The sequence below is a fragment of the Lissotriton vulgaris genome, chromosome 4_1 (assembly GCF_964263255.1).
Source record: "Lissotriton vulgaris chromosome 4_1, aLisVul1.2, whole genome shotgun sequence".
NCBI lineage: Eukaryota > Metazoa > Chordata > Amphibia > Caudata > Salamandridae > Lissotriton > Lissotriton vulgaris.
In genome coordinates, this window is record NC_141691.1 from 74073265 (window position 1) to 74087444 (window position 14180).

At 49.6% G+C, this 14180-nt stretch overlaps 1 pseudogene; it reads right to left on the minus strand.

Annotated features, from left to right (window-relative positions):
• Positions 1-6041: 6041 nt before the first annotated feature.
• Positions 6042-7154, minus strand: LOC147718394 (transmembrane protein 248 pseudogene; annotated as a pseudogene).
• Between the last annotated feature and the right edge of the window lie 7026 nt (positions 7155-14180).

Here is a 14180-nt window from a genome sequence, read left to right on the forward strand (position 1 = left end):
CATTCTTTTTTGCTTACTGCCTTAAGGTTTGGTGGACAGGGTACTCAAGATAGGCTATTAGGATGCTTGTTTGTATACGTATCTTGCTGTCTATTGTATAATTCTTTTTATACTGATACTATGTACTGGTTTTTGCTTTTATATAGCTCAAGTAATTGCTGCTGTGCTAACTCTGTAAAACCCTCAGACGCCTTCGGGTCACATTCGTGCAATCCAAAACTTGATAAATAAATTAATGAATAAATGTTTCCTGCTCTCCCCGCCCCACAACCATGGGCTACATCTGACAAGAAGCGGTCAGAGTAGGGACAGTGTCTTTGGTCTTGGGAAAAAAGTTATTAATTGTGCTGTGCTAACTCTGTAAAACCCTCAGACGCCTTCGGGTCACATTCGTGCAATCCAAAACTTGATAAATAAATTAATGAATAAATGTTTCCTGCTCTCCCTGCCCCACAACCATGGGCTACATCTGACAAGAAGCGATCAGAGTAGGGACAGTGTCTTTGGTCTTGGGAAAAAAAGATATTAATTGTGCTGTGCTAACTCTGTAAAACACTCAGACGCCTTTGGAACACGTTCAGGCGATACAAAACTTGATAAATAAAAAAATAAATGATTTCTTCCCAGGACTTCCTCAAGCACATCTGTTTTTTGCATTGCTCAGGAGACGAACACTGCTTTCTGCCAAAGGGGCTCAAGCAGAACCATTTTATCAGAGTGAAATCAAACAATGTGAATCATTAATTTGTACTGACTTGCAAACTATACTGTTATTGTTATTGTTAATTTTGATTTATAGCGCGCCCAATCACCTACAGGCCTCTAGGCGCTTGGAAATCGATGTCATTACAATAACTTGGTTCACTCCTGAGAGAGATGCAGCAACAGGACTACACTGCGATCAAGGCTCTTCTAAACAGCAAGGTTTTCAGAGATTTCCTGAACCGCAGGAGATTCATCTCCCTGCGTAGCCCCTCAGGCAGCTTGTTCCATAATTGGGGGGCCAGGACAGAGAAGGCTCTCCCTCCCTTGGTCACTAATTTGTAGCGGGGGCAGACCAGTAACTGAGCGTCTGATGATCTGAGTGTTCTTGTCAGGTTGTACACTTCCAGGCGAGCTTTGATATAGGCCGGCGCATGGCCGTAGATCGCCTTATGCGCTATACAGAGGCTCTTGAATTCAACCCTCTCCTTAACAGGGAGCCAGTGAAGGTTTTGGAGAAGAGGGGAGGCCTTTGTTCGTCTGGGCACTCTGAAGATTAGCCGTGCGGCGTCGTTCATTACGACCTGGAGTCTGTTTGTCGACATTTTTGGGAGGCCAAGGTACAGGGCATTCCCATAATCGATCCGGGAGATGACAGTTGCTGCTACAATTGAACGCATCATCGAATGAGAAAGGAAGGGAGCTATCTTTCTCAATTGTCTGATGATGTTCGTGCAAGTTCCAACAACAGCGGAAACTTGACTGCACATTGACAGGTCACAGTCTAATTTAATCCCCAGGCTCTTTACGTTGGCACTAGGCTTTGGGGCTGATCCAAGCTCAGCAGGCCAATACAGATCACTCCACGGTGAGGTGGTAGATGGAATTACCAATACCTCGGTCTTATCCGGGTTGATCTTTAGTAGGTTTTTCGTCATCCAACCTACGGTGTACCTCAGGATATTTTGAGCTTGGGTTTGTGCTGTCCCTGTGTTATCGATACTCAGAACTAGCTGAGTATCGTCAGCATAGTTGTAGACTCTGCAGCCCAACTCAGCCAGGGATGCAATCAAAGGCTGCAGGTAAAGATTGAACAGAAGTGGGGATAGTGCGGAGCCCTGTGGGACTCCGCACTCTAAGAGACCCACTTCAGATATTGACTCCCCAAGTTGTATCCTCTGAGTCCTTCCCAAAAGGAAGGATCGCAGCCACTTGAGGGCCAAGCCTTTGATCCCAAAGGCCTCCAGCCTTCCCAGGAGCAGGTCATGGCTGACGGTATCGAACGCCGCTGACAGATCTAATAAAATCAGGGCGCTCGGCCTTTTGCCGTCAGCCATGCCTCTCAGTTCGTCCAACAACGAGAGCATCACTAGCTCGGTGCTGTGGTGCGCTCGAAACCCTGCCTGTCGCTCATGCAGTAAGCCATGGGATTCGAGGTACAGTGATAGAGACTTCAGCACATGTTGCTCTATGACCTTAGCAAGGAAAGGCAGCTGGGAGATCGGCCTATAGTTCTTCAGGACAGCCGGATCCGCGCCTGGCTTCTTCAGCAGAGGTCTAACTCGCGCCTCCTTAAGGTCACCAGGTAAATACCCTGTTTCTAGGGACCTATTTAGGAGAGAGACGATCCGAGCCTCCAATAGCGGGCGTGCCACACGGAAGATACTCGGGGGACATGGGTCCGCTGGGGAACCAGATTTAGTTTTCCCCATTAGCTGCTCTAGACTCAGCTCGTCCAGCTCAGGGAACTGTACTAAAGAGCAGTGAATAGGATTCTGAACCTCAGGCTGTATAGTGTCACAATTCACCACACTACTCTTGATGTCCTGGATAATGGTCTTTACCTTTTCTAAAAAGTATTCCTGAAAGGTGTTAGAGTTTATGGGAGACTCAGAGTTCTCCTGTTTTTTACTCAGCTCCGACAGGATTTGGAATGTCTCCTTCTGGATATTTCTAGCCTTCTGTAGGCGAGACTCATAGTACTCCGCCTTAGCTTGTGAAATAAGTTTTTTGTACAGGTGGAGTGAGTCTTTATATTGGTTCCTTGCAGTATCCTGCTTGGTTTTCCTCCAGATTCTCTCCCGAGCTCGGAGCTTTCTTTTTTGTTCCCTTAGTGATGGGGTAAACCATGGAGCCTCTTTACCAGGGCCCTTGATTGACTGAGTTTTTTCCGGTGCTATGTAATCAATAGCTGTGTTCAGGCTCTGAGTTAGGACTGTATATTCTACGTCCAGGCTTCTATCAGAATTCGTCAGAGAAGTCATTTCCGGAAGCACAGAGGTCAGGTTTTTTAAATCAACCTCGGCCCATTTGCGGGTCCTTCTAGTACCTCGAGGTAGGTGCTTTAAATGATCTTTTATGTTTACCTCACAGGTCACTAGGTAGTGGTCAGTCCAGATGCAGCGAACCACATCCTTAAGAAGGACATTTGGGTCTGTGGACCATACTAAGTCAAGAGTGTGACCCTTGATATGTGTGGGTACTTTCACAAGTTGACTAAAACTCAGAGCGGACATGGTGGTGTCCAGTTGGCGTGTTGGTAGGTCCCATTGAGGGCTGTCCCAATGCAAGTTAAAATCTCCTAATATCCCAATTTCTTTGTACCTTGTACATAGATCTGATATAATAGGTGTAAATAAATCATTAAAAAGTGGAGATGAGTTGGGTGGGCGGTAGATTGACAGAATCACCCAGCAGGAATTGTTTAGAGAAATCTTTATTCCTACTAGATCAGCTAGGTCCACTGTTTCTGAAATTATCTCTTCCACAGATAGGGATTTTTTGAATAGAATCGCTACACCACCCCCCCGAGCCGACCCTGCGCGGTTCTGCCAAATTGCGTCATAGCCATTAGGGAGGGCAGCAATAATATCTGGCATGGAGTTTTCACCCATCCAGGTTTCTGAGAGTGTCAGGACATCAAGGTCTCTATCCTGAAGTAGGTTATAGATCTCTACATGATGACTGTGAAGGGACCTAGTATTCAGACTAGCTATCTTTAGTACCGGGTATTGGGTTCTAGAACTTCTGTTGTACGGCCGCAGTATGGCAAGAGTTTTTAGCCTAGCAATAGCACCTATATCGAGTTGCAACTGACCGTTATTTAAACAACGAAGCTCTTCCGCCGTATATGTATAGCGACGGTCAGGAGATCGAGCCCCCGAGCCCGCCCGTGCGCGGACGGGCGCAGACGGGCTGGACTCTGGCGTGACTCCGGTGATGCTCTGGCGATCCCGCAGCGCGTGACCGCTGCGCGTGAGCATGGTCGGCTTAAGTACCGGTCTAGCGTCCTTGTGACGACTAGACCGTGCAGAGCCTCAGCCCCCACCCAAGATGTCTGCCGCTGTGGCAGTCGATAGTTACCGACTAATGCAGTAAAGCTGCAAGCTACAGGCTTGTCAAATGACTTCAGAAACCGCCCCAACGCGGAGTTTAATGGTTTTTAAAATGTGCAAGTAAGTGGCGAATTTTAGGAACAAGATAGGCGCTTAAAATCATACAATGTACACATGAAAAACGGGATCAATAAAAACAATCAGTAAAAAGCTCCTAACGAGCGCTATGCGTTCTGTGCTGTCTCCTGGCTTAGGCAATGCCAAGAAAGTACACAGTACAAAGTACACAGCGTGGATGCTTTTCACTGATCTTTTCAGAGAATTAAATTCACCCCCTGTACCTTCACCACCCCATATGGCTTCGTCTTGCTCTACCTGCCCTACTGACCCTCACCCAGGAACCCACTACAGTCGTCGCCGACCCACAACCATGGGCCGCATCTGAGAAGAAGCGGTCGGAGTAGGGACAGTGTCTTTGGTCTTGGAAAAAAGTTAGGACTCTTGTGAAAGGTGAGCAGATGGTGATGCTGGGGCATGGGACAGAGGTAGCAGGGTGTGGTGTTGTAGTGCACAATGTGCCCACAACGGAAGCAGCCACAGAGACCGGATCTTTGCTGCATGGAACGGGGGCCCAGATGCGGGGTCAGATGAGGGCATTGTGCTTTGGATGAATAGTATGGGTTAGCAGGCTTTGTACTGAAGGCATCAGCATGGGAGCTAGTGAATGGATGTGTGAATTAGAGACTGGAGGGAGAAGCTAGTGACTGACTAGGTAAGCGAATAAATGAGACTAGAGATGCACATATCGGAGGGGGGCGCAGGGCCCCCCTCCTGGGGCTTACTAATGTCTCGGGGACCACCACCTCCCTGGGGCTTCTTAATAAAAAAATTGGGAGGGCCATATGGCCTCTCCCGCTGCCCCAGGACCACCTCCACCCAGGGGCTTTAATTAGAAATAATGCGTAACAGCGCCGGGATCCACCTCCTCCCCAGGGAAAATTGAAAAGAGGAGGGGGTCCCCTCCTGGAATCAAAGATGGCCCTGGGGACTGCCACCCTCCAGGCACTGCTCCTGCAATGCCCACTCCCAGGACATTGCTGTTTGCTATGGCTTTGCAGGAGCATTATCGCTCCTGCCTAGCCATAGCAAACTCCGCTCTGCTTCGAGTAAGTGAGAGCTTGTAAAATGCTCTTGCTTACTCGAAGTAGAGCAGAAGTAGAGCAGAATTGCTTTTTTCACAGAGGGAGCTGCAGGTTTAGCAGCTCCCTCTGTCCAAAAGCAGTGCCGGCTCCCGCAGGAGGCGGGAAGCTGGCAGGAACTGCGGGGACCTTGAGGCTCCCCTCGCAGTCCCCAACAGTGGAGAGTGTGTGCCCCCTGGGTGAGACTAGGGCACCCACAGTAGAGGCCGGAGATGGGGTCCCCTTACTTTAATAAAATAAAGAAATTTAAATAAAAAGGCTGGGCCACTGGGGATGCGGTCCCCAGGGCCAAAATAGGCCCGGGAGGGGGGACACCCAGCCCCCCTCTCTTTAATAAAAACAAACTTGAAAGAATAGGCTGGGCCTCTGGGATGGGATCTCCAGGGTCGGAAATCAGTCCAGGAAAGGGCGGCTATGCAGCCCCTCTTCGCTAAAAAACAGATAAGAAAAAGTTTTTTTTTAAAAGCCTGGCAACTTGCCAGAGGCCCGTCCCTTTTTTCCACCACTCTGCAAATGCACCTCCTGGAGTGCTGCTGGTTGGGGAATTAAGTCCCCTTGGCTCCAAAGGGTTCTTGGGGATCAACTAGCCCTTCTGTTACCTCCAATAAATGCCACACTGGAGGATTGCTCAGAGGTCTTTGGAAGCCACTCCCCCTTTCTCCACCACTCAGCAAATGCACCTCCTGGCACCCTACTGGTTGAGAAATGAATTCCACTTTACTCCTGAGGGGACTAAAGTGGACTTCTTCCCCCAATTTGCGATGTCATTAGTACCATATCATGAGTGATGTATAATGTGAGGTCATAATCAAAATATTCCAGCCGCAATTTATTGCGGAACAAGTGCATTTTTGGACAAACTCTATATACTATAAGAAATATGTACAAATCAATTACAGGCACTTGAAATGTCTTTGGTTGGAATAAACCAACATTGCGGGATGAAGTAGTGTTTAGACCCATTCTGGGTTCAGCAGGCAACGATGATGGTTCTCCATCCATTGTAAAAGAAGGATCAGGCTTCAGATAGCACAACCTTTTCAGGGCTGAAGTCAGTGTTACTTTGCCTCAATTTGCTTGGTCTACCTTTAATAACTGCATAGCAGAACATCGTAATCACCATCACGAAGAGGAAGTAGCTAGTGTGCATCAGATGCAAGTTGATTAGTGATCGGTCATCATCAGGAACAACAACAGTCAGCTTTGGATTTAAAGCATGGTAGACTTTTCCAATGGCTCCTTTGTAACACCAAAATGGGTTGTAGTCATGAGCATATTTAGTATTTGCATCCCTGGCTGTGGTATAGATTTTGTACCAGGTAGTTGAGTTGTTGTACGTTTCAGGGACACAATGAGGTAGCTGAACTGTGACTGGGAACACTTCGGAGGCAGCTGTGACAGTCATACATGTGGTGTACACCAGCTGCTCACAGTGGCCACGGAGAACGCAGTCATCCGAGTTCCAGGAGGCAGGCAAGGTGAATGTGATATTAATTTCTTTGTGCGATTCTCTGCATGCAAGTCCAATTTGGTGTCCAAATATCGAGCAACTGAGATGTGTGACATTACGTGAATATCCTCCAAATGGTTTTAAAGGATCCAGAGTTAAGGTAACAGAGACAGATATATTTATAGGCTCAGAGTCTTCAATAGTCTGTGGAGTTTGAGTTGATATTGCTTGTCCACTGCTCACTGTGCTTTCTGGAGTTGTTGTATCATTAATTAAATGTTTTAACGTTTCATTTTCAGATATGCACAAGTCCAAATCATTAAAACTCAAAAGGAACGTGTTCCAATCCTCAGTCATCGCAGGTGTCTTGAGTTTGAAGAAATATCCCAGTGTCGCCATGGCGCTGACACTGATCATAAAAACCACAAGAGGAGGACGGCTGCTAACATAACTCTTCGCTTTTATCATTTTTAAACATTTTGTTGACTGATTGTATAGTTTGCAAAATATATTGTGCCTTAAAATTACAGTGTTTTACTCGCCGCCGCCTCTGAAATCATTGGTGTGCCGGTGATCTGAAGCGCCCCCTGCTCTCCCCCCCACAGCCGAGTAAACGCTGCTGGGGCCCCCGCCATCTTAGGTGAGGGCACGAGAAGGGCGAGCAGACGAGTGCTCGGCCCCTCCCACCCTCCCGCTCTCGCCATTACAAAAGCCCCATTCACACTCCCCCTCTGACTGCTAGTGTGTGTAGGAGTGTGGTAAGAATCGTACTGAGGCGGAAAGCCGGGACCTTTTTTAAAAACAAAACGCTGTACCTGATAGCGCTTTTAAAATCGTATTTTAATAGTGCTTTTATCATTTTTAAACATTTTGTTGACTGATTGTATAGTTTGCAAAATATATTGTGCCTTAAAATTACTGTGTTTTACTCGTCGCCGCCTCTGAAATCATTGGTGTGCCGGTGATCTGAAGCGCCCCCTGCTCTCCCCCCCACAGCCGAGTAAACGCTGCTGGGGCCCCCGCCATCTTAGGTGAGGGCACGAGAAGGGCGAGCAGACGAGTGCTCAGCCCCTCCCACCCTCCCGTTCTCGCCATTGCAAAAGCCCCATTCACACTCCCCCTCTGACTGCTAGTGTGTGTAGGAGTGTGGTAAGAATCGTCCTGAGGCGGAAAGCCGGGACCTTTTTTAAAAACAAAACGCTGTACCTGCTAACGCTTTTAAAATCGTATTTTAATAGTGCTTTTATCATTTTTAAACATTTTGTTGACTGATTGTATAGTTTGCAAAATATATTGTGCCTTAAAATTACCGTGTTTTACTCGCCGCCGCCTCTGAAATCATTGGTGTGCCGGTGATCTGAAGCGCCCCCTGCTTTCCCCCCCACAGCCGAGTAAACGCTGCTGGGGGCCCTGCCATCTTAGGTGACGGCACGAGAAGGGCGAGCAGACGAGTGCTCGGCCTCTCCCACCCTCCCGCTCTTGCCATTACAAAAGCCCCATTCACACTCCCCCTCTGACTGCTAGTGTGTGTAGGAGTGTGGTAAGAATCGTCCTGAGGCGGAAAGCCGGGACCTTTTTTAAAAACAAAACGCTGTACCTGCTAACGCTTTTAAAATCGTATTTTAATAGTGCTTTTATCATTTTTAAACATTTTGTTGACTGATTGTATAGTTTGCAAAATATATTGTGCCTTAAAATTACAGTGTTTTACTCGCCGCCGCCTCTGAAATCATTATTGTGCCGGTGATCTGAAGCGCCCCCTGCTCTCCCCCCCACAGCCGAGTAAACGCTGCTGGGGGCCCCGCCATCTTAGGTGACGGCACGAGAAGGGCGAGCAGACGAGTGCTCGGCCCCTCCCTGCTTGATCTGCGCTGTTTAGCTGCTCAAAGTGTATTTTGCATTGGCGCTCTGTGGCTTGTGATATTGTGCCGCTTTTTTAACATTGTGCTTGCTTTGTGCCTCATTAGCGCTCTGTTACATTACAACTGCTTCCCCTACGCTCTCAGCGCATTTACCTGTAGCGCTACGCTGTGCCTCCCCCCTCCGCCTCCATTTTGTTTGTTTTCCTCGTCGTCCTCGTGCACCCGCCCCGCCTCCCAGCTGAGACGCCCTCGCCCCTCCCCCCCACCATCCATTTATGGCCAATGCTCGCACGCGCAGCGTCCACGTGCTACGTACACGCCGAAGGTGCGCCAAAGGTAAGCCCGTCTACGCCCGTCCGCGCCTGGACCGCGCCCAGCGCCAGACCCCCTGCTCCTCGCGCTGCCCAGCCCCCCCGCGTCACCTACGATGCCGCCACCCTCCTAGCCCTTAACCCCGGTCGCGCCCCCAATTGCGTCCAAGCCGCTCCTGGACGCACCCATGGCCCGTTCTCCTGCTTCTCCTGCAAATTTAGCGGCACCAACAACATCCCCGCTACGACCACACCACAGATTCCCGACCCCAACCACCTAGAATGCATCCTTCTAAACACCCGCTCGGTCCACAGACACGCCATTGACCTTTGGAGCCTACTAGACACCATCTCTCCTGACGTCGCCTTCCTAACGGAAACATGGATGAACGCTTCCTCCGCCCCTGACATCGCCATCGCTATCCCTGATGACTATAAGATCACACGCAAGGACCGCACCGACCATACAGGAGGTGGAATCGCTATCGTCCATAAGAAAACAATCCGCATCTCAACCAGCTCTGATGCCAACCTCGCCAACTCCGAACACCTTCACTTCCAGATCCACATCGACCCCAAGACCACACTCAGAGGCACCCTCCTCTACAGACCACCAGGCCCACGCGCAAAATTCAGTGAAGACATCACGGACTTCATCACCCCACACGCGCTCCCCTCCAAAGACTACATCCTTCTGGGAGACCTCAACTTTCACCTTGAAAAGAACAACGACCGCAACACCGCCACCCTCTTAGACAACCTCGCCAACCTCGGACTTAAACAACTGGTCACTTCCCCCACCCACATCGCAGGTCACACTCTCGACCCCATCTTCACCTCCAGCAACCATGTCTCCTTCAGCCACACTACGGATCTCCTCTGGACTGACCACAGCTGCGTTCACTTCACCTACAACAAGCCGAAACCCATCATCCACCTCCAACCAACTCTACAAAGAAACTGGAACAAAATCACCACAGAGCAGATCTCCACATCACTCCTTCAAACCTCCCCAGCCCTCTCTTCTAACGCCAACGAAGCAGCCTCCAACCTCACCCTTTGGCTATCCAACACCGCCGACACCTTAGCACCACTGAAAAAACGTCAACACAAACTTAGCATCAAGAAGGCCTCATGGTTCAACGACGACCTCAAGAAATCCAAGAAACTGTGCCGCTCCCTTGAAAAGACCTGGAAAAAAGACCCTTCCACCAGCAACAAGGACGCCTTCAAAAGCGCCATCCGCACTCACCACCAACTGATCCGAAAAGCCAAGAAAACAGCATTCAAAGATCGACTTGACAACAACGCCCACAACAGCAAGGAACTTTTCAACATCGTCAAGGAATTTTCCAACCCCTCGGCCAACTCCAACGACATCACCCCCTCTCAAACCCTCTGCGATTCCCTAGCCTCTTTTTTCCACAACAAGATTGCTGACATCCACAACAGCTTTGACAACCAACCCGGAGACCAACCCACCCTACCATCAAATGGCCATCTTCCCCCCGTTAACACCCTTAACGCCTGGAACCCAATCTCCACTGAGGACGTCATCCGCCTGATGAATTCCATCCACTCTGGATCCCCCACAGACCCATGCCCCCACCACATCTTCAACAAAGCAGACTCCGTCATAGCTCCACACCTCCGAGACGTCATCAACTGCTCCTTCAACTCCGCTACCTTCCCAGAAGATTGGAAACACGCTGAACTCACCGCCCTTCTGAAAAAACCAACAGCAGACCCCACCGAACTCAAAAACTACCGCCCCATCTCGCTTCTTCCATTCCCGGCCAAAGTCATCGAGAAAGCTGTCAACAACCAGCTCGCCGCCTTCCTCGAAACCAACAAATCACTCGACCCCTCACAATCTGGCTTCCGAGCCAAACACAGCACTGAGACCGCCCTCATCGCAGCAACAGACGACATTCGTACTCTACTGGACAATGGAGACACAGTCGCCCTCATCCTCCTCGACCTCTCTGCAGCCTTCGACACAGTCTGCCACAGCACCCTTTTACAACGCCTCAGAAACATCGGAATCCAAGGAAAGGCACTGGAATGGATCACCTCGTTCCTCACCGGAAGAACCCAGAGAGTCCGCCTCCCACCATTCAAGTCCGAGGCCTCTGAAATCATCTGCGGCGTACCACAAGGTTCCTCACTCAGTCCCACCCTCTTCAACGTATACATGAGCCCCCTCGCGGCCATCGCCCGCCAACACAACCTCAACATCATCTCTTACGCGGATGACACTCAACTGATCCTATCTCTCTCCAAGGACCCCAGCACCGCTAAAACTAACCTACACGAAGGAATGAAAGAAGTCGCCGAATGGATGAAACAAAGCCGTCTGAAACTGAACTCAGACAAAACAGAAGTCCTCATCTTAGGTAAATCCCCCTCTGCATGGGACGACTCCTGGTGGCCGGAAGCCCTCGGAAATGCACCCATCCCGACAGACCACGCACGGAACCTTGGCGTCATCCTGGACTCCTCACTCTCAATGAACAGACAAGTCAGCGCCGTATCCTCTTCCTGCTTTAACATTCTTCGCATGCTCAGAAAAACATTTCGCTGGATCCCCTCCGAAACAAGGAAAACAGTCACCCACGCTCTAGTCACGAGCCGACTGGACTACGGAAACACCCTCTACGCAGGTACCACCGCTAAACTCCAGAAGAAACTACAACGAATCCAAAACGCCTCAGCCAGGCTCATATTAGACATCCCACGCAACGAACACATCTCTGGTCACCTTAAAGACCTCCACTGGCTACCCGTCAATAAGAGGATCACTTTCCGACTGCTTACCCACGCACACAAATCACTCTACGACATCGGACCAGATTGCCTCAGCTCTCGACTGTCCTTCTACTCCCCCTCCCGCCAACTCCGCTCTTCCAGCCAAGCCCTCGCCAATGTACCTCGCATCAACAAGACCACCATGGGAGGCAGATCCTTCTCATACCTAGCTGCCAAAACATGGAACTCACTCCCCGCTTACCTTCGCCTCACCCAGAATCACCTAGCGTTCAGAAAGCAGCTTAAAACGTGGATATTTGACAAATAATCCACCTCCCCTCCCTAAGCGCCTTGAAACCCTCTGGGTATGTAGTGCGCTATATAAATGTTTTGACTTGACTTGACTTGACTTGACTCCCCCTCTGACTGCTAGTGTGTGTAGGAGTGTGGTAAGAATCGGCCTGAGGCGGAAAGCCGGGACCTTTTTTAAAAACAAAACGCTGTACCTGCTAGTGCTTTTAAAATCGTATTTTAATAGTGCTTTTATCATTTTTAAACATTTTGTTGACTGATTGTATAGTTTGCAAAATATATTGTGCCTTAAAATTACCGTGTTTTACTCGCCGCCGCCTCTGAAATCATTGGTGTGCCGGTGATCTGAAGCGCCCCCTGCTCTCCCCCCCACAGCCGAGTAAACGCTGCTGGGGCCCCCGCCATCTTAGGTGAGGGCACGAGAAGGGCGAGCAGACTAGTGCTCGGCCCCTCCCACCCTCCCGCTCTCGCCATAACAAAATGGAGCCACTGCACCGGAAGCGCAGCGGACGGGCGCAGCGGGCGCGCCGTGCGTGCCAAAGGCAAGCCCGTCTGCGCCCGTCCGCGACAGTCCGGGGCCCGGGGCCATAACCCCTGGCCCTTCCTCTAGTCATCTAGATCAACGGAGGAATGGCGTCACTACATACTCAGGCAGCGAATTAAGGCAACTAAACACCACTGGCACATCGCATCATGCCTCGTGTACACTACTGGGCCCTTTGAACACCATGGGACCAGTTAGTTGTCGGAATTGCCACTGGATGAGTGACCCCTGGCACTGCCCGATTAATCTCACCACCCACAACTTGGTCTTAAAATGTATTCTGCTAAATGTAAGGTCCCTCCCCAAACACGCCATCGAAATCTGGGACATTCTCGAAAGCGACCAACCAGACCTAGCCTTTATCACAGAGACATGGCTGGACAACCATAGTACCCCGGACATCGCTACAGCCCTCCCTGATAACTATAAAATACTCAACCTGAACAGGGAGAAAAAGAAGGGAGGTGGAGTAGCTTTATTGTTTAAAAACTCCCTCACTTGCAGACAGGAGGTAATTACCCAAGCCAGCAGCCATGAAGCTATGGCATTTTCAGTATCCATCAACACCACCATCTTACTCGGCGGTGCCATTATTTATAACCCTCCTGGCTGCACCTCTGACTTTAACACCCAACTCCTATCACAAGTTATGCCAATATGCCTTCAGAATAAAAATATACTGCTCATAGGGGACTTTAACATCCACTATGAAGACAGTAACAACCCCCTCACCAGACAACTGACCGAGAATATGGAGATCCTACAGCTGTACCAGAAAATTAATCAGCCAACACACAGGGCAGGACACTCCCTTGACCTGTTGTTCTCCAATATCAACTCCATCTCTATCTCGGCCATTAAACCTTTATTGTGGACGGACCACTCTTTGGTCGAGTTTAACTTTCAGCTTCCCACAAAAAACCCTAGGTCCTCCAACCAAATAGCAACCCATAGCAGAAGCTATGCCAACTTCAAAGTTGAAACCTTTCGGAAACACTTTGTCCATCCTTCTAGAGGAGAGTCTGGTGTTGACGAAGCAACAGACAGGCTTCAGAGCCACATCGCTTTGGCCCTGGAGCACTGCTCACAGCTCCGGTGCGATGCCAATCCCACCCAGGCGCACCGTGTCCGAAAACTGGTACGGGCAAGAACTGAAGGCACAAAAAAGGAAATGCACAATGCTCGAGCACAAATGGAGGTTAACAAAAACCCAGGAGACGAGGGCTGTTTACAAAAAAGAACTCTCACAATACACTAAAGCCATCAGGAAGGCAAAAAAACCTTACTTTTCTTGCAGAATCTTAGAGAATAAGAACTCCTCAAAAGAGCTTTTCAAAATTGTAAAAGAGCTCTGCAGTCCATCCAATCTCTCGTCCAACTTGACCCCCTCTCAAACAGACTGCGACAAAATGAATAACTTCTTTTGCGAAAAAATAGACAAGATCTATTCATCCTTCTCTAAACCCAAAACAGGCAGCCGGGTGGATCACGAGTCCTCCTCTCCTCAAGCCTGCTGCACTAGCTTTGGCCCGTACTCCGAAGAGGAAGTAGGCAACGCAATGCTCGAAATCAAATCTGGCTCCCCCCTGGACCCCTGCCCTCATCATATTTTCCGGCAGCTCATTCCCCTGATCTGTCCTGCAGTGACTCAGGTATTAAATCATTCGTTAGATGCTGCAGAGTTCCCATCCAGCTGGAAGATTTCCACAGTCACTCC